Raw genomic sequence first — 21,250 nt, 5'->3', positions numbered from 1 at the left:
ATTAATGATTTCCTCCCCTCTCTTTCTGTAATGACTGTTACTCAGATGTTAAACCTTCTGGGCTATTCCTCCTGTATTCCTCTTTTCTTTCCTATTTTTCATTGTTTTGTCTTTTGGGTCTATTTCTGGGAAATACTGAGTTTTTCATTTCTCCTATCATGTTCGTTTGTTTGTTTTAAAAGCTTATTTTTGTTTCCTGCCTTCTAAAATAACATCTTAGGGACCCTGGGTGGCTCAGTGGTTAAGCCTCTGCCTTCGGCTCAGGTCATGATCCCAGTCTTGGGATCAAGCCCTATATCGGGGAGACTGCTTCTCCCTCTCCAGCTCCCTTGTGTTTGTGTTCACTTTCTTATTATCTCTCTCTGTCATACATAAATAAATACAATCTTTTAAAAAATAAAAAAAAATCTTATTCTTGTTTCATGGGAGCAATATCATCTCTTATTCTTCAGAGTAAGTCCTGGGTTCTTCCAAGTGGCTTTTCTAAATGTTTATTTTGGTTATTAGTTTGCTTTATTTGTTTTTGTTATTACTTCTTCCTTCTCTTGCCAATAGCAGTTTTCCTCAGCTATCTGGTAACCTGTAGCAGATGTTATTGGTGTCCTACCCATACCCCAGCTGATCTGGGTGCTGGTTATTAATGGATCAGAGCTACCCCTTTCTCTAGAGAATTGACCGCAGTCAAGAGCTGCCTTGCCTGGGAGAGTACAGCCTCCTCTCTGGCAGCCCACAATCAATGACTGATTAATGTGTGGGCATAAAACAGCCCGCTTACTTCCAGGTGAAATCAATCCTGTGGTGTAATTCACACTCCAGGACTCCCTGGGGGATCAGACTGAGGCTAGACTCCAGCCAAGACCACACCCTTGCCCAGCCCTTTCCCCAGCTGCTTCTTAGGGGATGTAAGAGAGGTGTGGGGAAGGCTTCTCCTGAGAGCCTACCCTCAATAAATCATGTGCACCTAAAAGCATTTGCTTTTAGGGAACCGAAGACATGATCTTTGGCTGTCTGCTCTTGATTAAGACTAAAGGCCTGAAAAGCTAATTGAAAATGTGGGAGTCAGACCTGTCAACTCAGAGATTCACAGTAGGAAGACAAGGGCTGTCATTTATTGGAAATTCTAATGTCAGTATCTTTAGTTCTTTCCTTTGGGGCTGGTCAGAATTCCAGAGAGGAGGGGTGGAGTGTGGCTCTCAGGGATCTGGTAAAGAAGCAGAAAAGAGAGCTGAGGATCTATGTGCAATGAGTAAATATTCACTTAATGCCCCTGTTCTTCACATGAAACCTTTGTTCACAGCCATCCCTGGTGCACCCAATTGAGACACCTTCTGTTTTACCCCCTTCTAAAGCTACCTCTCCAGCCATATGCCTGTCGGGAGATGGGGCTCTGCAGCATGGAGGGTGATAGAAGGGAGACTTTAACTGCTTCCGGTTCTCCTGATTGTGGCTTGCTCAGTTCCAGAGTCGAGCGAGGACTGCCGATTCCTTTTTTGTTTGTTTGTTGGAGTTTTTGTTTTTGTTTTGATTTTAGGATTTTGCCAATAAAGGAGGGCTGTTCTTAGCTTTACCTGGGTTTTTCGCTTTCTTGAGTCTGCTAAGTCAATCAGTATTCATCCATCTTTTTTCCAGCTTACAAAATTATTTTTGCCATTGTCTCCCTTTCTATTCTCTCTGTCCTTGGGAGTTTGTTTCTTTTTAAAAAAACAATCCTTTTAGGGCGCCTGGGTGGCTCAGTGGGTTAAGCCACTGCCTTCGGCTCAGGTCATGATCTCAGGGTCCTGGGATCGAGTCCCGCATCAGGCTTTCTGCTCAGCAGGGGGCCTGCTTCCTCTTCTCTCTCTCTGCCTGCCTCTCTGCCTACTTGTGATCTCTCTCTGTCAAATAAATAAATAAAATCTTTAAAAAAAAATTAAAAAACAATCCCTTAGAATGTCTTAGCAGTTTTCAGGAAGGAGCAAAAGTAGATGTGTGGGTTCATTTCACCATTTTAACCTGGGGCGGGGGTGGGGGGGAGTGGAGGGAGGAGAGCGGGGGAGGAGCGTAGAAGACTCTGGTGGTATTAGAAACATATTACCTCCCAGCATTGCCTTCCTGGTGCACTCCTTCGGATGACAGGCGAGTGAGAGCTTTAGTAGGTGAGCCAGAGGCCCGTGATGGAAGTTGTGTGTCATGGTGGAGGACACGCCCCACTACAGAGGTTCAAGATTCTTCCCCCAGTCACAGTCTTTGCCTGCCTCAGAGTCTTCAGAGGGCATGAAGGACTGAGTCCCAATTAGGATCATGTGGGTGAGAAGTGTGGCAAGCCAAGATAAATCAGAGATACCTATTTAGAGGAGGTGTCAAAATAGTAGAAGAATCAAAAGATACTGAGGCTCATTTTTCTTTTTTTTTAATTAATTATTTTTATTAACATATAATGTATTATTTGCCCCAGGAGTACAGTTCTGTGAATCATCAGGCTTACACACTTCACAGCGCTCAGTATTTCACATACCTTCCCCAATGTCCATAACCCAACCACTTTCTCCCCACCCCCCCACCCCCCAGCAACCCTCAGTTTGTTTTGTGAGATTGCGTCTCTTATGTTTTGTCTCCCTCCTGATCCCATCTTGTTTCATTTTTTCCTTCCCTACCCTCCAAATCCCCCACCCTGCCTCTCAAATTCCTCATATTAGGGAGATCATATGATAATTGTCTTTCTCTGATTGACTTATTTTGCTCAGCATAATATCCTCTAGCGCCATCCACATCATTGCAAATGGGAAGATTTCATTTTCTTTGATGGCTGCATAGTATTCCATTGTGTGTGTGTGTGTGTGTGTGTGTGTGTGTGTGTATCACGTCTTCTTTATCCATTCGTCTGTTGATGGACACCTAGGTTCTTTCCTTAGTTTGGCTATTGTGGACATTGCTGCTATAAACATTTGAGTACACATGCACCTTTGGATCATTACATTTGTATCTTTGGGGTAAATACGCAGTAGTGCAATTGCTGGGTCATAAGGTAGCTCTATTTTCAACTTTTTTGAGGAACCTCCATGCTGTTTTCCAGAGTGGCTGCACTAGCTTGCATACCCACTAACAGTGTAGGAGAGTTCTCCTTTCTCCACATCCTTGCCAACATCTGTCATTTCCTGACTTGTTAATTTTAGCCATCTGACTGATATGAGGTGGTGTCTCACTGTGGTTTTGATTTGGAGTTCCCTGTTGCTGAGTGATGTGGAGCACTCTTTCATGTGTCCATTGGCCATCTGAATGTCTTCTTTGCAGAAATGTCTGTTCATGTCTTCTGCCCATTTCTTGATTGGATTATTTGTTCTTTGGATGTTGAGTTTGATAAGTTCTTTATAGATTTTATAGATACTAGCCCTTTATCTGATATGTCATTTGTGAATATCTTCTCCCATTCTGTCAGTTGTCTTTTGGTTTTGTTGACTGTTTCCATTGCTGTTCAAAAGCTTTTGATCATGATGAAGTCCCAATAGCTCATTTTTGCCCTTGCTTCCCTTGTCTTTGGTGATGTTTCTAGGAAGAAGTTGCTGTGGCTGAGGTCAAAGAGGTTGCCTGTATTTTCCTCAAGGATTTTGATGGAGTCCTGTCTCACAGTGAGGTCTTTCATCCATTTGGAGTCTATTTTTGTGTGTGGTATAAGGAAATGGTCCAGTTTCATTCTTCTGCATGTGGCTGTCCAATTTTCCCAATATCATTTGTTGAAGAGACTGTCTTATTTCCATTGGACATTCTTTCCTGCTCTGTTGAAGATTAATTGACCAAAGAGTTGAGGGTCTATTTCTGGGCTCTCTATTTTGTTCCATTGATCTATGTGTCTGTTTTTGTGCCAGTACCATACTGTCTTGATGACCACAGCTTTGTAATAGAGCTTGAAGTCTGGAATTGTGATGCCACCAACTTCGGCTTTTTTTTTTTTTTTTAATTCGGGGTCTTTTCTGTTTCCATATAAATTTTAGGATTATTTGTTCCAGTTCTTTGAAAAAAATTGTTGGTATTTTGATAGGGATTGCCTTAAATGTGTAGATTGCTTTAGGTAGCATAGACATTTTCACAATATTTGTTCTTCCAATCCATGAACATGGAAAGTTTCTTTGTGACTTCCTCAGTTTCTTTCATGAATACTTTATAGTTTTCTGAGTACAGATTCTTTGCCTCTTTGGTCTGGTTTGTTCCTAGGTATCTCATGGTTTTGGATGCATTTGTAAATTGGATTGACTCCTTAATTTCTCTTTTTTCTGTCTTGTTGTTGGTGTATAGAAATGCAACTGATTTCTGTGCATTGATTTTATATCCCGACACTTTACCGAATTCCTGTATGAGCTCTAGCAGTTTTGGAGTGGAATCTTTTGCATTTTCCACATAAAGTATATCATCTGCAAAGAATGAGAGTTTGACTTCTTGCTAATTCAGATGCCTTTTATTTCTTTCTGTTGTCTGATTGCTGGAGCTAGGACTTCTAGTACTATGTTGTATAGCAGTGGTGATAGTGGACAGCCCTGCCATGTTCCTGACCTTAGGGGAAAAGCTCTCAGTTTTTCCCCATTGAGAATTATATTCACTGTAGGTTTTTCATAGATGGCTTTGTTGATATTGAGGTACGTACCCACTATCCCTACACGTCAAAGAATTTTAATCAAGAAAGGATGCTGTACTTTGTCTAATGCTTTTTCAGCATCTACTGAGAGTATATGGTTTTTGTTCTTTCTTTTATTTTTGTATTGTATCACTGATTAATTTGCAGGTGTTGAACCAACCTTGCAGCCCAGGAATAAATCCCACTTGGTGTAGTGAATAATCCTTTTAATGTACTGTTGGATCCTATTGGCTAGTATTTTGGTGAGAATTTTTGCATCTGTGTTCAAACAAGGATATTGGTCTGTAATTCTCCTTTTTGATGGGGTCTTTGTCTGGTTTTAGGATCAAGGTAATGCTGGCCTCATAAAAGAAGTTTGGAAGTTTTCCTTCCATTTCTATTTTAGGGAAGAGTTTCAGAGTAGGTTAATTAATTCTTCTTTAAATGTTTGGTGGAATTCCCCTGGGAAGCTGTCTGGCCCTGGGCTCTTGTTGGGAGATTTTTGATGACTGCTTCAATCTCCTTACTGGTTATGGGTCTGTTCAGGTTTTCTGTTTCTTCCTGGTTCAGTTTTGGTAGTTTATATGTCTCTAGGAATGCATCCATTTCTTCCAGATTGTCAAATTTGCTGGCGTATAGTTGCTCATAATATGTTCTTATAGTTGTTTGTATTTCTTTGGTGTTGGTTGTGATCTCTCCTCTTTCATTCATGATTTTATTAATTTGGGTCCTTTCTCTTTTCTTTTTGATAGGTCTGGCCAGGGTTTATCAATCTTATTAGTTCTTTCAAAGAACCAGCTCCTAGTTTTGTTGATTTGTTCAACTCTTCTTTTGGTTTCTATTTTATTGATTTCTGCTCTGATCTTTATGATTTCTCTTCTCCTGCTGGGTTTAGGCTTTCTTCGTTGTTCTTTCTCCAGCTCCTTTAGGTGTAGGGTTAGGTTGTGTACTTGAGACCTTTCTTGTTTCTTGAGAAAGGCTTATATGGCTATATACTTTCCTCAGCATGGAGGCTCATCTTTCTGAGAGAGCTCATTCCTTCTAGCTCTGGTTCTGTGACTCTGTGGTGCCAGAAGTCATTTCAGAAAGCTTGTTTGCTTTCTTGCTCTCTCTCTATCTCTTTTCTGTGCCTTGCTTTGAGATGAGGTGATGATGGTGGAGAGCTATTAGGGGAGATTGGATAGGTTCAAATGGGGGAAGAGCCACTATACTTCCTTTTTCTTAGAATGGTTTGTGAGCAAAGAAACCACTTCACTTCCTCTTATAAGCTTAGACTTAAGAACAAAAAGAAAAGGTAGTGACATAATTGGGTGAAAGAACTCAACAGGGGCAGGAATTGTGTGTGTGTGTTGGGGGAGGGGTGCTTCTAATAGTTGCAGCAGTGGTAGAGAGAGGAAGAGCTGAGCTAGCTGTAGCTTGCCTTGCTGCACAGCCATAACTTGTAAGTGTCCTGAGGGTCATCTAGAAGCAACAGGGAGATGAAAGTCAGTAGGTAAATGCCGTAGCCTCCTTGACATTTGGGAGGACAGTGTTGAGACTCTTCCACCAGGTTTCTCTGAGTTTCCCATGGCAGTAACTGGCTCAACACACCTTTGTATTGGCTTTTCTCTCTCCTCTATCTTGTTTTTCCATTTCTTCACTCCTGTTTCCTGCGAATACCTCCTAAGTAAAGTACCTGCATTCCAGCCCTTGTCTTGAACTTTCTGGGAGAATCCACACGAAGACAGGTATACTCCACTGCAATTGTCTGAGTGGGCTGTACCACCCCTGGGAAATTGTGCCCCCCCCCCATCTGCAGCTGGTCTCAGCTAATTCTCACATGGGATCCTGAGCACATTTATATTTTCGGGGCTCTGAGTTCTGTTTGGGTCATTTGGCTTGTGGGTGCCAGAAAGGCAGCATGGATTGTTGGTGGCTGAGAACAGAATCCCTGACTTCTGTTTCTGAGGGTGGACACAGTCTTACCCAAAGCTACCATGCACATAGAAGCCTACACTTCCTCCCACACTTGCACTGTTTCATAGTTGTGTACACACATCCTGCATCAAGGAGCTATTGAGGCCTCTTTGAGCAGGGTCACACCCTATCTAGAGGTCCACGTGTGCTATCAGGACACTTCTTGTAGGAGGAGGCCCAGCAGGAGATTAGGATTATCAAATGAAGGAGTTCAGGGAACACAGGAACACACCTCTGGCTCTCACAGAAATGGTGAGACTCCTCTGCTGACCAGTCCAAAGAATCAAAGCACTGACTGGTCAACACTTGAAAGGGTCATCCAGAGATCTAGATAACCAAGCAGCCAAATCATTGGCCAATATGAGGATGTTTTTCTGGGATAAAGACCACCACTTAACAGATGGATAGTTCTCACTAGGAGGAGAGGATGGACAGAGGGGTTTGGCCAAGGACAACCTTTGAGTTCTAGCTTCTCTTTGAAACACTGATTTTGCCTTTATTTGTTCACACAGTCATTCAATCAACTTGTATTGAACACCAGACCTAAGATGACAAAAAGCAACCCTTGCTCCCACTACAGTTACCATCCAGAAAGTTGCTGTTCCAAAACTGGTCACTAACATTTGATTTAAAATTACATGTCATTTATTTTCCAGAAGGTAGAGGAGTCTTGAAAGACTTCTGAACATGGAGGTAAGGATGGTTTTCTGAGTAATGGGTTGGAGTGAGGAAAATGCTTTAAAAGAAGTATAATGTAGGAAGAGGATAGAGAGGGCTAAGGGGAGAGGAAATAGAAAGAGGGATATCCTCTGAAGACTTAAGCAGTGAAGCTTTTCCCACTCCTCCATCACAAGCAACAAGAGCCCATATTAGCTGAGAAAGCCACTACTTGGGGCACCTGGGTGGCTCCATTGGTTGAGCAAATGCATTCAGCTCAGGTCATGATCCTGGAGTTCCAGGATCGAGTCTGGCATTGATCTCCCTGCTTAGCAGGGGTCTGCTTCTCCCTCTGACCTCTCCCCTCTCATGCTCTCTCTCCCTCTCAAATAAATATATAAAATTAGAAAGAAAGAAAGAAAGACAGACAGAAAGAAAACCACTACTTCAAGCCCTGGATGCCTGCTGTTTGGGGTACTCACCTAAGCTGCCTAGATCTCTCTGAATACATCCACATTCTACCCCCACATGCATTTTGCCTAGGTGGGAGCAGTTGGGTACAGTGAGAGGGAAGTAGAACCTTCTGTATCACTAGAAAGATAGGATCGTGGATCTGCTTATGAAATCCAGCTGGAGATACCAGGAGACAAAAAATCTGACTTCTCTCCCAAGAAGAACAAGGAACAGTCTACTACTCTCTCTCTCCTGAGTTTCACAAGGACAAAGGACATGGAAACTAAAGCCACTATACCCTCTACCCTACAACCAGCTTGGACTAGAGAATTTCTAGCCAAGCTTCTTTTTTTAAACATTTTTTTTTTAAGATTTTATTTATTTATTTGACAGAGAGAAATCACAAGTAGATGGAGAGACAGGCAGAGAGAGAGAGAGGGAAGCAGGCTCTCTGCCGAGCAGAGAGCCCGATGCGGGACCCGATCCCAGGACCCTGAGATCATGACCTGAGCCGAAGGCAGTGGCTTAAACCACTGAGCCACCCAGGCGCCCCTCTAGCCAAGCTTTTTAAACAAACAAATAAAACAGGTTTCCTAACACACAGAGGGTAAAGGAAGCCACAAGAAGGGAGGAGAAAGAGAAGTGAGTTCAGCTTTTCTCACCCCTGTGGAACCTCCCTCGCCCACCAGGGAATATCACCTCTCCCATCAACCATAGCTTCCTAATCGTTTTGCCAATCACCTGCTAGGTCTTGAGGAGACATTGCTCCCATTGTTGAAGGGCTCACATTCTGGTAGTGCAGGAAAATACTAGCAAATGGATATGAATCCTAAGTACATCTGGAGCTGAGAGGGACTTGGGTACAGGACCCAGGAGGATTCCAAAAGAAAGTCTGTCAACAAGGTGGGGAAAGATAGGACAGCTTCATAAAACGAAGACTCTTGAGTGTTTCTAGATAGGTTTTGCTTTCCTAGTAAAGGGAACAATAAGAACATAGGCACTGAGGGTGAAACATTGTGGTGCTATGCTGGAAATGACTGGAAAAAAAGGGTCAAGTGGGCCACTTTAGAAAAAGACTATGACATGGGCAGATCTGCATATCCTGAGAATCTATTCACATGGGAATCAACAGGCCAGGAGAGAGACGAGGAGTCCTAGTTCCAGCAAATCAGAGTTGGGAAGGTCCTTCTGGTAACAACTCCCATTGAGAGCTAGCAGTGAGAGAAGAAAAGGTCCCCTGAGGCTCTTGGCCTGAAGGGCAAGGGGGTAGGTGTTGATAGGCAGCATTAGAGGAAGAATGGGTCTCCCCCATCCTTTTGTCACACTCTATAGAGCACATGCTTCCAACCATCTCTTACGGTGGGGGACTAGAACTACTAGGTGACTTCTTGAGATGTTCAATGATGTTTTTGTCTTTCCTTCCTCTTCCCTTGGAAGCTTATTTTTTGCAAAGCAGGAAGCATTTGTCTATAGGCACTTTCCATGATGACTTTTGCTTCCCAAAGTTAAACCACTGAGTTGCTTGTGGTTTATGTGAGGGAAGCCTGGAAGATAGGAAAAGGAAGGAGAACCTCAGAAGGGAACCTGGGGACTGAGCTGTATTCACACACTCAGCCAAGGGACCTTAGAGGGGAAGGCTGTGAGGCCTCCTGCAGGCTCCCAGCATCCCCAAAGATTTCTGTGGCCCAGGAGTGGCAGAGCCAAGGGGCTAAGAACAGGAGGGTGTCTCCAAAGAATACACTGCCTACCAAAGAAGAAAGGCCTCCACAGATCCTTGGAACTACAACACCCTAAGCCTTGATTTTACAGAAAGGTCTGGGCCTTCTTCAAAACCATGATCAATTTCTTGCCTACTCTGTGCAAAGACATGTAGGGATTGAGGGGACCAGGTCAATGCAAATAAACAATGTAATGCACTCTTTCCTGCACATGCTTCTCCACTACCTCGGCCGATTCTAGGTCTCATCTACCACTGTGGTCCCAGCATTCAGTGGAGAGGACCTGCTGGAGAGATAAATGGAGGAAAGGAGCGATGCGTACTGTCTTCCCATCAAACTAATGGGCATTCCTGTGCCCTCCGAGATTGGGAGCCTGGGTGCTAGGAAAGAGGTAGTGTCCCAAGCTTTCACCTAAAAAAATGTTTACAGAACATGCAAAAATACTAAACAGATGAGGGAATTGGTCTAGCCGCTGCAGCAGCCCGTGTAATTGTACCACCACCCCAGGGGGCAGGGCGGAACGGGGCCAGCGCACCAAGTCCCGCGCCTGCGCACTGCAGACTCTGAAGCCAAGGCGCCCTCAGCGCGGTGGGCGGGAGCTGCCCGGGCATCCGGGTCCCTCACCCCGCCCCCGCTGCATGAATGAGAGGCGCGGCGACCGCCCCTCCCCCGCCGGGCCCGCCCCTTGTCGGGGGCCGCCGCGCGCAGTTGGCCGTCGCCACCTCAGCCGCGCTGGGTCCGGACAAACGCTCGCCGCCCTCAGCCTTCCTCCTGCCTCCCGGCGCTGACGGTCCCACACACCCGCCGCCGCAGCCGGCGCGCCCGAGTAAGTGAGGGACCGAGGGCAGGGCGCTGGAGGCTGGGGGCCGTCGCCCCGGGGCTGGGGTTTATGGGACCTGGCGGCTCCCGGCTCGGGATGCTGAAGAGACCGCGGGCCCGCGCCAGCCTCCCCTATTCACACTCCCGGGCGTTTCGGCGGGGACGAGGAGAGGTGGGACAGCGGCCCAGGCCGGGAGGGACGCGGGGCAGGCGGGGGGGGGGGGCACCGGGGCCGGAGGCTGAGTCCCGCACAAAGGGCGGCGCGAGGCTGTCACCGGGAGGTCATAGAGGGAAGGTTCGCGGCGCCCCGCACGCCCCGCTAGCGGGTGCCGGGCCGTCGGTCCCCGGGCTGGGGAGGCGGCTTGGATGAGCGCGGGGGCGAGGACGAGGATGGCGAGGACGGCTGCCTCCGCGCTGGCGATGGGAACGCGCCTTGGGGGGCGCGGCGTGGCGGTGTTTTCCTGGTCCCCACCTGCCCCTCCCCTTTCTTTGTGGCGTTTGTCTCGTGCCCGTTTGTCACTGTGGGCATGACTGTGGGCTGGGGTGAGACCTATCGCCTCGGCGTACTCATTAATTAAAGTCAGGTGGTGGCCCTTATCTTTGGGTGGGGGGCGGGTGTGCTTCCACAGGCCGGAGAATTAAGGACCCTTCTTTGTTTCCCGAGACAAAATTTTGTGTGTGCCTGAGTGTGTGTGTGCGTGTGTGTGTGTGTGTGTGTGTGTGTCTCCCCGTCCTCGGTGTCCCCTACGAAATGGGTGTCCCCTACGAAATGAGAATCAGAGATTAAAAAGGGTATGAAGAAAAAGAGATTATTACTTCATCAGACCTTCAGGCAATTCTGTCTCTGGTATTCTTTCAAACAATATTGTATGTTTCTTACTGTAAAACCAGTGCGTTTTGTTCATTGAAAATGTTTTTACAATATTCGTTGAAAAATAATATTCTCATATATCTATATACCTGGAACACTTTGCTTTTTGGGTTTAGGTAATGGATATATATATACATACATAAATACATACGTACATATACATACTCCAGAACATATAGGACACTGCCTTCTGGGTTTAGTTCATTGGTAATCTATTTACTCATATACATATCTACAGAAATACTCCAATATATCCAGGACACTGTCTTCTCAGCTCCTCAGTAGAAGCAGATTTTGTTTCTCCCTGTCTCCCTGTGTTAAGAAGGTGGTCCAGCAGGTTCTCTCCTCCTTGCTTTTTTCTTTTGAGTGCTTTGGCAAAGGATTTTATTGCATATTACCCTGGCATGCGTCCTTGCTTTGATCTGAATTTTCCTGTGCTCTGTTGTCTGGTTGTGTGGCCCAGCTCAATGGCTCCTCTTACAGGACTACTGGAAAACAGAACACCTTTTATCCTTGTCCTCATCCCCAGAGAGAGAAGGAAGTTCTGCAGGTTCCCACAGACTTTGGTTCCATGGGTTGGATTGCCTGACTTTGTTTTGGTAAAGTTACGAAGAGTTACAGTTGATGCAGACCATTAAAAGGAGGCATTTGTAGTAGTACCAGTTATTCTTTGGTCTTTCATTTGGACCTTTTTCTTTTTATACCAGATTTTGTAAGTTTTAAAATATTGTTGGTTGCATTTTCAGTTTCTTTTTTACCCTTATAATTTTGCAGAGTGATAGGAAATTACCTAACTTGTATGTAAGAAACACATTTCCAAAATAGAATTTTTTTTTAAAGATTTTATTTATTTATTTGAGAGAGAGCATGGGAGGGAAGAAGGTCGGGGAAGAAGCATACTCCCCTTGGAGCTGGGAGCTGGATGTGGGACTCTATCCCGCGGCTCCGGGATCATGCCCTGAGCTGAAGGCAGTTGCTTAACTAACTGAGCCACCCAGGTGCCCCCAAAATGGATTTTTATTATGATCTTTTGGTTGAAATAGTGGTGATAAAAAAAAATTAAGAGGATCTTATTGGGTGATCTGAATAATTGAATTGGTTAAGTTTTAAGATTCTCTTTAAGATTCTTCTTTTTTTTTTTTTTTTAAAGATTTTATTTATTTATTTGACAGAGAGAGATCACAAGTAGGCAGAGAGAGAGAGAGAGGAGGAAGCAGGCTCCCTGCTGAGCAGAGAGCCCGATGCGGGACTCGATCCCAGGACCCTGAGATCATGACCTGAGCCGAAGGCAGCGGCTTAACCACTGAGCCACCCAGGCGCCCTAAGATTATTCTTTAATCATGTGTATTTTAATGCCTGGTAGTTTTTAGTGCAAAATGAAATCCAAACTAAGCAGTCTTCCACAGCATCTGTTTATGAATATTCCCGCTATTAAAAACATTTGCTCTTAATTTGAAGGGGAAATTTGCCATTGGTTGGATAGGAATGTATTATTCTTGGTAAAAGTCTTAACTTATGTTAGCATGGTCAAATTCTTCTTTTGTAGAAGTTAAAATTAGTAAAGGTTGGTTTTTCAATTTGGAGAACTTTTGGTTTTATGATGAAGAATTTAAATAAAATTTTAATGTCAGTGAACTTAACTCAAAATAAGTTAACTTGAAAACAAGGGCTTCATAAACTAGTGTGTGTGTGTGTAATACTGAAGCAACCCCAATAATTTATAACTGCCTGCGTGAGATTTTTTTTTTGGGGGGGAATTCCCTTAAACCATAAGGGGAAGTCTTAGATAAACAGAGTAGTATAACCGGAATTATCACTGAAACAGGCTTGCATAGTACCACAGTATTGTGGAACTTCATTTTGCAAGAGTGACTTAACTATTGTTTGTATCAAGAAAGGAACTTAAAAACATCCTGACCTTTTTATTCAGCATTCTGTTAATAAAATTCTTCACCAACCCATACTTCAGCATTTATGTAGTATGATGTTTGAAGAAAAATTCTGAAGTAATTTCTCTATCATGAAAATAGATTAAATTATGCTAAGTGCTGTTTTAGTAGTAAATATATTCTTTATATTAGCAATACTAACTAATACTGTTACGTCAGTGATGGTGATAGCATGTATGGTAACTCTTTGTTACCCCAAACTGCAATATTTTATTCCCCCAACAATATCTGGTAACAAAAAATAGAGCTCTTTTTCCTTGGAGCGTTTTTTATCAATAATGGTTTTCTGTTCAAATAACAGCTTATTCTAAAATCAATTAATAGGGCACCTGGGTGGCTCAGTCGGTTGAGCATCTGCCTTTGGCCCAGGTCATGATCCCAGGGCTTTGGAAGTCGAGTCCCTTATTGAGGTCCCTGCTCAGCGGGGTGTCTCTGCTCTCCCACTGCTCCTCTCCCCTGCTTGTGCTGGCTTGCTCGCTCTGTCAGTGTGCATGCATGCAAAAATAAATAAAGTCTTTTTAAAAATAAAATGAAGTCAGTAATAAAGTAAAGTTATAATATATTAACTTATATGAAATTGCCATTTTTTAGATTGGGGAGTAGTGAAAAATCAGCAATTTTAGAATGTTGAACTGCTTTCAACTCTCAACAGTTCCTTCTAGTATTTTCCTTTATATTTACTTCGTTCTTGATGTTTAAACTTATTTATTGATTTTCCATCTTTGGACATCATCTGTGGACTTCTATTTTGGAAGTTGAGGACTTGGTTGTCCTTCATAACTACAGTTCCCAGTCAAGTCAGTACTCAGTATTTATATGACTGTGATTGTGTACCTGTTATTCACAGATGAGCCATGTAGTGTACTAGTATTACATTTTCTATATTGTACTTTTGTTTCTCTAAATTAAATAATTTCCTCTCTTGTTTTTCACTTGATTTGTTTTCTCTGTCACTGACTCATCCTCAAATTCTGACAGAACTGATAATCTTTCAATATTTTCAGGTAATATGTTTCATTTATTTTTCATATCTGTCATCCAGGACTTCCCTTCGTCATCATCTTGGGAATTCTTTTTGCCTTCCTCCTGTGTTGGATTCTTTATTTCCTGAATCCTATGGCTTCCTTATTCTGTTGTACCTTCCAGAGAAAAGGAACATACAAACTGAAATTCTTCCTGAATTCATAAGTTGCATATCTGGAAATGTCTTCATTTAACCCTCACTTGAATAGTGGTTTAGCTGAATATTGAATTCTAGACTGAAAATTAGTGTCCCTCTTTTGAAGTCATTGTTCCATTAGCTTCTGGTGTTGCTGTTAAGAAGTCCAATCCAGGGGCGCCTGGGTGGCTCAGTGGGTTAAGCCGCTGCCTTCGGCTCAGGTCATGAGCTCAGGGTCCTGGGATCGAGTCCCGCATCGGGCTCTCTGCTCATCAGGGAGCCTGCTTCCTTCTCTCTCTCTCTCTGCCTGCCTCTCAGTGTACTTGTAATTTCTCTCTGTCCAATAAATAAATAAAATCTTTAAAAAAAAAAAAAAAAGAAGTCCAATCCAAGTCTAATCCCTATTCTTATTTTTTTCCCACTCTGGAAGATTTTAGGATCTTCTGTTTTAGGATCTTAGTTACCACATAGAAAGTTTCTTTAAGCAATGAAATGCAGTCACCTCAGATGTACAAGAAGAATATCAGGTTCATTTAAAAAAATCTCCCTTAGGAAGTAGCAGAAACGGGTGCCTGGGTGGCTCAGTGGGTTAAGCCGCTGCCTTCGGCTCAGGTCGTGGTCTCGGGGTCCTGGGATCGAGTCCCGCATCGGGCTCTCTGCTCAGCATGGAGCCTGCTTCCTCCTCTCTCTCTCTGCCTGCCTCTCTGCCTACTTGTGATCTCTCTCTGTCAAATAAATAAATAAAATCTTTTTTTAAAAAAAAAAGGAAGTAGCAGAAACATTCATGACCAAATAGAAATAATCTTTAGGCTTCATGATTAAATATGTCATGACTAAATATGGCAAATACATTATTTACAAAAATTTCTGTTGTGAGGTGGAGACAAATGGAACTGTGTAGACCACAGCTTAATTGGACATCATTAGTGACTGTGGCATGGATACATATGCTCTTGGATACATTTTTTTTTTTTCTTTTAAGCCAGGATTTTTTTTTTTCTATTTATAGCTGTTTTATCTCTCATCTGGTTTTTCCATGAGTGCACATAAGTGGTTGACTATTAGAGGACTTCAGATTCATGACCAGAAATCTGAAGTGGACTCTCGGCACTGCCCAGGAAAGCAATCAGATTCCTAATATTTTTGCCTATAACTATTTAATAATTTCTTCCCACTCTTTAAACTCATGAGCAGCCCACCCTTCCCCATTCAGATAAGTAAGTAGGCTTCATATTTCGTTGAGGTTTAGAAGTTAGAGAGATACCACTCAACTTCCACTCACCAAATCTAGAAATCCACCTTCCTTAGGGCCCATGTTTTATGTTCTCCTCCTATGAGAGGCCAGCTTCCCTCCCTTCTATATTCCCCCTCATACCTAATCAAGGACTTACTCCTGAATTTATGACTCATTTACATCATCACCAAGTCTCCAAGCACTATCCATGTGCTCTGATGTTGCCCATCTTTAAAAATAATTTTAAAATTATAACAAAATTAAAAACAACTTCCCCCTGGGGGTGCCTGAGTGGCTCAGTGGTTTAAGCCTCTGTCATCTGCTCAGGGTCCTGGGATCAAGCCCTGTATCGGGCTCTCTGCCCCGCAGGGAGCCTGCTCCCTTCCCCCTTCTCTCTGCCAAAAAAAATATTAAATAATCTTTAAAAAAAGTAAAAAAAAACTTCCCCGACCTCCCATCCATCCTTTTCATTTACCTTCATAGTTAAATGTTTCAAAAGAGAAATATAGGGGCACCTGTGTGGCACAGTGTATTAAGCCTCTGCCTTCGGCTCAGGTCATGATCTCAGGGTCCTGGGATTGAGCCCCAGCATCAGGCTCTCTGCTCAGCGGGGTGCCTGCTTCCCCCTTGTTCTCTGCCTACTTGTGATCTTTCTCTCTGTGTTAAATAAATAAAATCTTTAAAAAAAAGGAACTATACATTTCCTTCCTACTGCCTTTAAAATGTATCACTCTGAAATTCTGTTGTTAACTGATTTTTTTTAATTTAGCTCTTGCTTTTTAAAAATTTCTGATAAGAAAATCAGTGTTTGTTCATTTTCTTTGAATTACCACTTTTTAAAAAAGATTTCTTTATTTTAGAGAGAGAACATGAGCAAGCATGAATGGGGGAGGGGCAGTGGGAAAGAATATCAGGCCGACTCCCTGCTGAGCATGGAACCTGAGGTGCTTAATCCTAGGACCCTGAACTCATGACTTGAGCCAGAATCAAGAGGTGGACATTTAACTGACTGAGCCAACCAGGTGCCCTTAATTGCCACCTTTGTGTTGAAAAAATTACAAAGACTGTATTAATGATTGAATTTTTTCCTACATTTCCTTCTTTTATAAGTATAACTTAATGCTGGCAGTTGTGCACCCAGATTCTTGGAGTAAGACAACTTGGAGTTGAATTCCAGCTCTTGCAGTTTAGCCATGTGACATTGGACAGGTTTCCTGATGACTCTGTTTCTCCATCTGCAAGATGGAAATAATAGTACCCACCTCATATGTTTGTTGTGTATATCAAATAATACGTAAAATGCTAAAGTCAGTACTTGGTATGGGGGTAGACACAATGAAAACTGTAATTACAGTTATTATTTGTATAGCCTTCTCCATTTTCTAATATTTGATCTAATATTTTTGCTCAGAGTATTTCTATGTCATAAGGTTTACTGGCTATAAAAGCAACTCAGTTGTTGTTGTTGTTTTTGTTTTATTGTTTTAATTGCTTGTCTTTCTATTCCCATATTCATAATAGATTAGTGATAGATTAGTAAAATGATCTACAATGGACAGATGAGCTCCCCCCTCCTTTTTTTAAGAGAGGGAAGGGGGGGAGGCAGAGGGAGAGGAAGTAAGAGAATCCCAAGCATGCTCCATGCCCAACGCAGGGCTCTCACAACCCTGAGATGACCTGAGCCAGAATCAAGAGTCCAACGCTTAACCAACTGAGTTACCCAGAGTTCTGACAGATGAGCACTCTATAGCACTTCCCAATAATTTGGTCACTTGATAAGTCCTTTTGACCACTTAATAAAATATTTTTATGTCAAGCCAAGTCCTGTTCTTTATTTGGCTTGCCTGGAGGAGAGGTCCTTTCTTCATGTTACTCCAGATTAAGTTTACTTATTTCTAGAAATGGAACCTTTAAAACACCCAATATTATCACTAACAGATTTTTTTTTTTTTTTTAATTAGCTATAAGGAAAAAAAAGCAGCTGGAAGACACTGCTGTTTTCACTTACTAGTTGTCTGGGAAGATAAGTATATGTAGCAATAAAAAGTCTACTTTTAGGGCCATATGAAGGATACAGACAGGCTCTGTAGAAGTTCAGAGTAGTGAGGGTCATGTTCAACAAGCCCTACAACTTTTCTGTGTGTTAAATTGTCTGTGTAGCCTGTTTCCTTCTTATTTGGCCTGATGTTTATTTTGGAAGTTTGCTTAATAATCATGGGAATAGTGTAGATTTTAAGATAGATAATATACAAAGTAAAATTGAGAGCAACTTTTAACTTTAGAAATTATTTCTTGAAGTAATTGACTTAACAGTTATTCTGCCTTTTTCTTTTCTTATCTAGGTAGGCAATGGGGATCCCTCCAATTATCTGAGCATTTCAGACATCAGAGTGTAGTGCTGGGTAAAATGAGGGTTCAAAAAGAATGCCAGATGGTTTGAAAGGAATTGTGAGCACTCCAACTAGTGCAGCCCATCGAAAGCCAGCTGGCTGAGTTTCCTCTGCTTTGGAGGTAGGAACCAGACACGTTGTTCCATGCCAGCTGGCCCAGGAATAGCTGGCCAGTGGCCTTACTTTGGGTTGGCCATTCCTGGGAAAACCAGCCTGGGCTCTCCATCTGCCCTGAGAACAGTCTGACACCAGAGAGTTGCTCTGTGCCTTCATGGTACTCCAGAGAGTTGGAGCAAGCCTGAGTGGCAAGGAAAGAAAGCCACTTTTCAGATACCATTACAGGTGACCTCACCTTAAGTTGTAAATTTGCTCTGAAAAAGTGAAATGCAACTTGAATTTTTATGCATTCAGTGCTGCTAGGTATACTAGAGTGCTTACTCTCAAAGTAACTGTAGTGAATGTTTTTATATTGTAAATAATTTCCAGTTTACCTGCTTATCAAGTTCCATTTTTGTTGACTTTTTTAAAGTGAGATTTGCCTGTTCTTTTCATTGTCATCTTCTAATGTTTTGGACATTCAAGTTAGTAAATTTTCATCTTGTCATAAAGCTTGCTTCTGTATAAATCATAGACTTCTATGGAAGTTTAATTATGTATGTTGCCTTAAATCTGTGTCTCATTTTGTTTGTTGTTTATGTTTTCCCAACTAAGCTAGTGTTCATATCAGATTTAGTTCTTCTATTAGCAAACTTAATGTCAGAATAATTTAACTGAGAAGGAAAGAAGTGCAGATATGGCCCTACAAGTGTAAACATTCAATTCATTTGATGACAGTGCTTATTTAAGAATTCTAAAAATAATTTTGCCACAGTCTGTCAGTATTTTTTATGTTACCTTCAAAAAAATTTTTTTGAGTTTAGAGATTGAAAGGTGCTGCATTATCTGTTTGTTAGGTTCATCTAGATAAGTAAAAAAATTATGATCTTCTTGTATCTCTTTATTGTTCTCTCCCAACTCTGGGCATGAAAAATTATACTCAGTCATATAAACTTCAGATAGAACCTAGGTGTTCTATCCAAATAGGCTCCTCATCTTGAACTGAAAGAAAAAGTTTGGCAGATAGTGAAACATCAAAGTATGAGCTAATGTAGTTTATAGGAAATGGGTGGGAAGGGAAATCAAAGGTGTGGGCTTTCATTTTTTTCCTTTAGTGCGAAAGAAATTGCAAAGCTTCTTCAGAAATATGCTAGAAATCTCAGGGTTGGCTATACTTAAAGTTTTTACTTAAACTTATTTTTCCTGAAAACAGGCCAGAATGAATTTTTGTGGGAGTGAGAATGGTTTTTTTAAATCATAGAACAGCATATCAAAAGCCAGGGACAATATTATACCTGGAAAATCATCATTCATGTTAGCTGACCTTTACTAACGACCTTTTATGACAGTAGTTTTACGTGCATTGCTTATTTACTACTTACAGCAACCCTCAAATAATTGTTTATGGATGATAAAAGGTCAAAGAAGTAACCTGTTCCAGTTTACAAGGTCAGGAGCCAGATTTAAAACCCAGGCTTTCATCCTCCACCTCACCACATGTTACAGTTGGTGATATCAGCTTTCACAGGAATATAACTCTTTCCTATTCAAATGCTATCCTGTACTGGCACTTTCAGAAGACTATTGATAAAGGATATTCAGAGACTGTTGCAGAAAATAGTAGGAGAATAAGGAGGGATTTGGAGAGCCTCTACATCTTTTTAATCTCTTCTGTTCTTGAAATAATTAACCATTGCAGAACTGCAATAAACAAAAAAATGAAGTAAGTAAAAATAACTAGGAGGGTCTCTATACTTTCCTAGTGTTGTCATAACAAATTACAACAAAATTTATGGCTACAACAGAAATTTATCCTCACAATTCTGGAAGCTAGTAGTCTGAAATCAAAGCGTCAGCAAAGCTGCTGCATCCTCTCCAAAGACTCTAGGAGACAATGTTTCCTTGCTTCTTCCAGCTTTTGGTGGTTCCACACATTCTTTGATTTGGTTACATAATTCTAATCTTTGTTTCTGTTTTCATATGGCCTTCTCTTCTTTCTCTCTTAAAGACACTATCATTAGAGTTTGGGTCCTCTTGGAAAATCAAAATGATCTCATCTTCAGATTCTTGATTACATCTGCAAAGACCCTTTTTCCAAATATGATCATATTCACAGGTTCCTCAGGTAAAAATGTGGACATATCTTTTGGGGGGCCACCATTCAGCCCACTACAGGGAGTAAGAACTTCTTTGGTAATACTTTAAATTTCCACTGTTAATATCACGCAGAATACCAGATTAGAGAAGCATTTGGTGTAGACCATGATACAAAATGGGGAAAGGTGGGCGCCTGGGTGGCTCAGTGGGTTAAACGTCTGCCTTCGGCTCAGGTCATGATCTTAGGGTCCTGGCATCGAGCCCCACATTGGGCTCTCTGCTCAGCAGGGAGCCTGCATCTCCCTCTCTCTCTGCCTGCCTCTCTGCCTACTTGTGATCTCTCTTCTGTGAAATAAATAAATAAAATCTTTTCTAAAAAATGGGGAAAGGTATTGGAAGTATAGGATAGAAGACAAATTGAGAGGAAAGTTTAGGGAATCAAAGAAGATTTCATGGGGGATGTATTGCTTATGACAGATCATGAAGAACAGATAGATGGTTGGTTGGGATAGCCTGGAATGTGCCGATAGTGGAAATACTCAGAACAAAGATAGCGAGTCATATTCAGGGAACCATAACTAATGCATTTGAGTAAAGTATGGTGCTTAGAGAAATAGTGGCCAACAGGGTTGAAAAGTCTGAGCTAAATTATGGGAGGCAGTTAGTATTGAGTTGATGAATTTGTACTTTGTTAAGAGTTGCTTATCCATGAGAACACTATATTACAAAGGTTTCTAACAGGGGCCTTCTGAGCTATGATAAAACCTTTGAAAAAAATCTACATTTTTCTTTCTATAAAAAGATTTTCAGAGGGATTCATAACTCTAAAAAGAGGTTAAGAACCCCTGCTCTGTTAGAAATGAAATGTTTTATGCTTTGAAGATGTTTCTGGAAGATTATTGATTTTCCATTTGGTTTACTTTGAACAACTTGGAAGATAAGAAAATGGAGTTCCAAAGAGCTTTAGTCAGCACTCTTATGTGGAATACCTTATGAATGTTGTATACTAAAAGTTAAAATACTGGGTCAGGAGGGATGTAAACTAGGTCCAGGGTTCTTAGGAAAGTGATCAAATGATTACACAAAAAGAAAAATTCATAATATTCAGTTCAAAATGCAGCTGTGACTTCTGTTTTCTGTATCTCAATTGTCTGTATTTCAATTCTCTACCATTTAGAATTCCAGAATTATATAAAAGCATGACACAGTTCTGAGGAGAGGAAACCGACAGCTGTGTTCTTAAGGGTTTTTTTGGTTTTGTTTTGT

The 21,250-nt window shown here is 41.9% G+C and overlaps 1 protein-coding gene across 1 annotated transcript in view; it reads left to right on the top strand.

Annotated features, from left to right (window-relative positions):
- Positions 1-9,994: 9,994 nt before the first annotated feature.
- RNF24 (ring finger protein 24) overlaps positions 9,995-21,250 on the top strand; it is a 98,687-nt gene continuing 87,431 nt past the window's right edge. Inside the window, exon 1 of the mRNA XM_032351321.1 lies at positions 9,995-10,195. The gene's annotated coding sequence lies outside the window, so the exon portion shown is untranslated. The remainder of the gene's footprint in view (positions 10,196-21,250) is intronic.

This window comes from Mustela erminea, chromosome 7, assembly GCF_009829155.1.
Source record: "Mustela erminea isolate mMusErm1 chromosome 7, mMusErm1.Pri, whole genome shotgun sequence".
NCBI classification, from domain to species: domain Eukaryota; kingdom Metazoa; phylum Chordata; class Mammalia; order Carnivora; family Mustelidae; genus Mustela; species Mustela erminea.
Note: the sequence above shows the minus strand (reverse complement) of the source record. Positions and strands in the feature narration are given on the sequence as shown.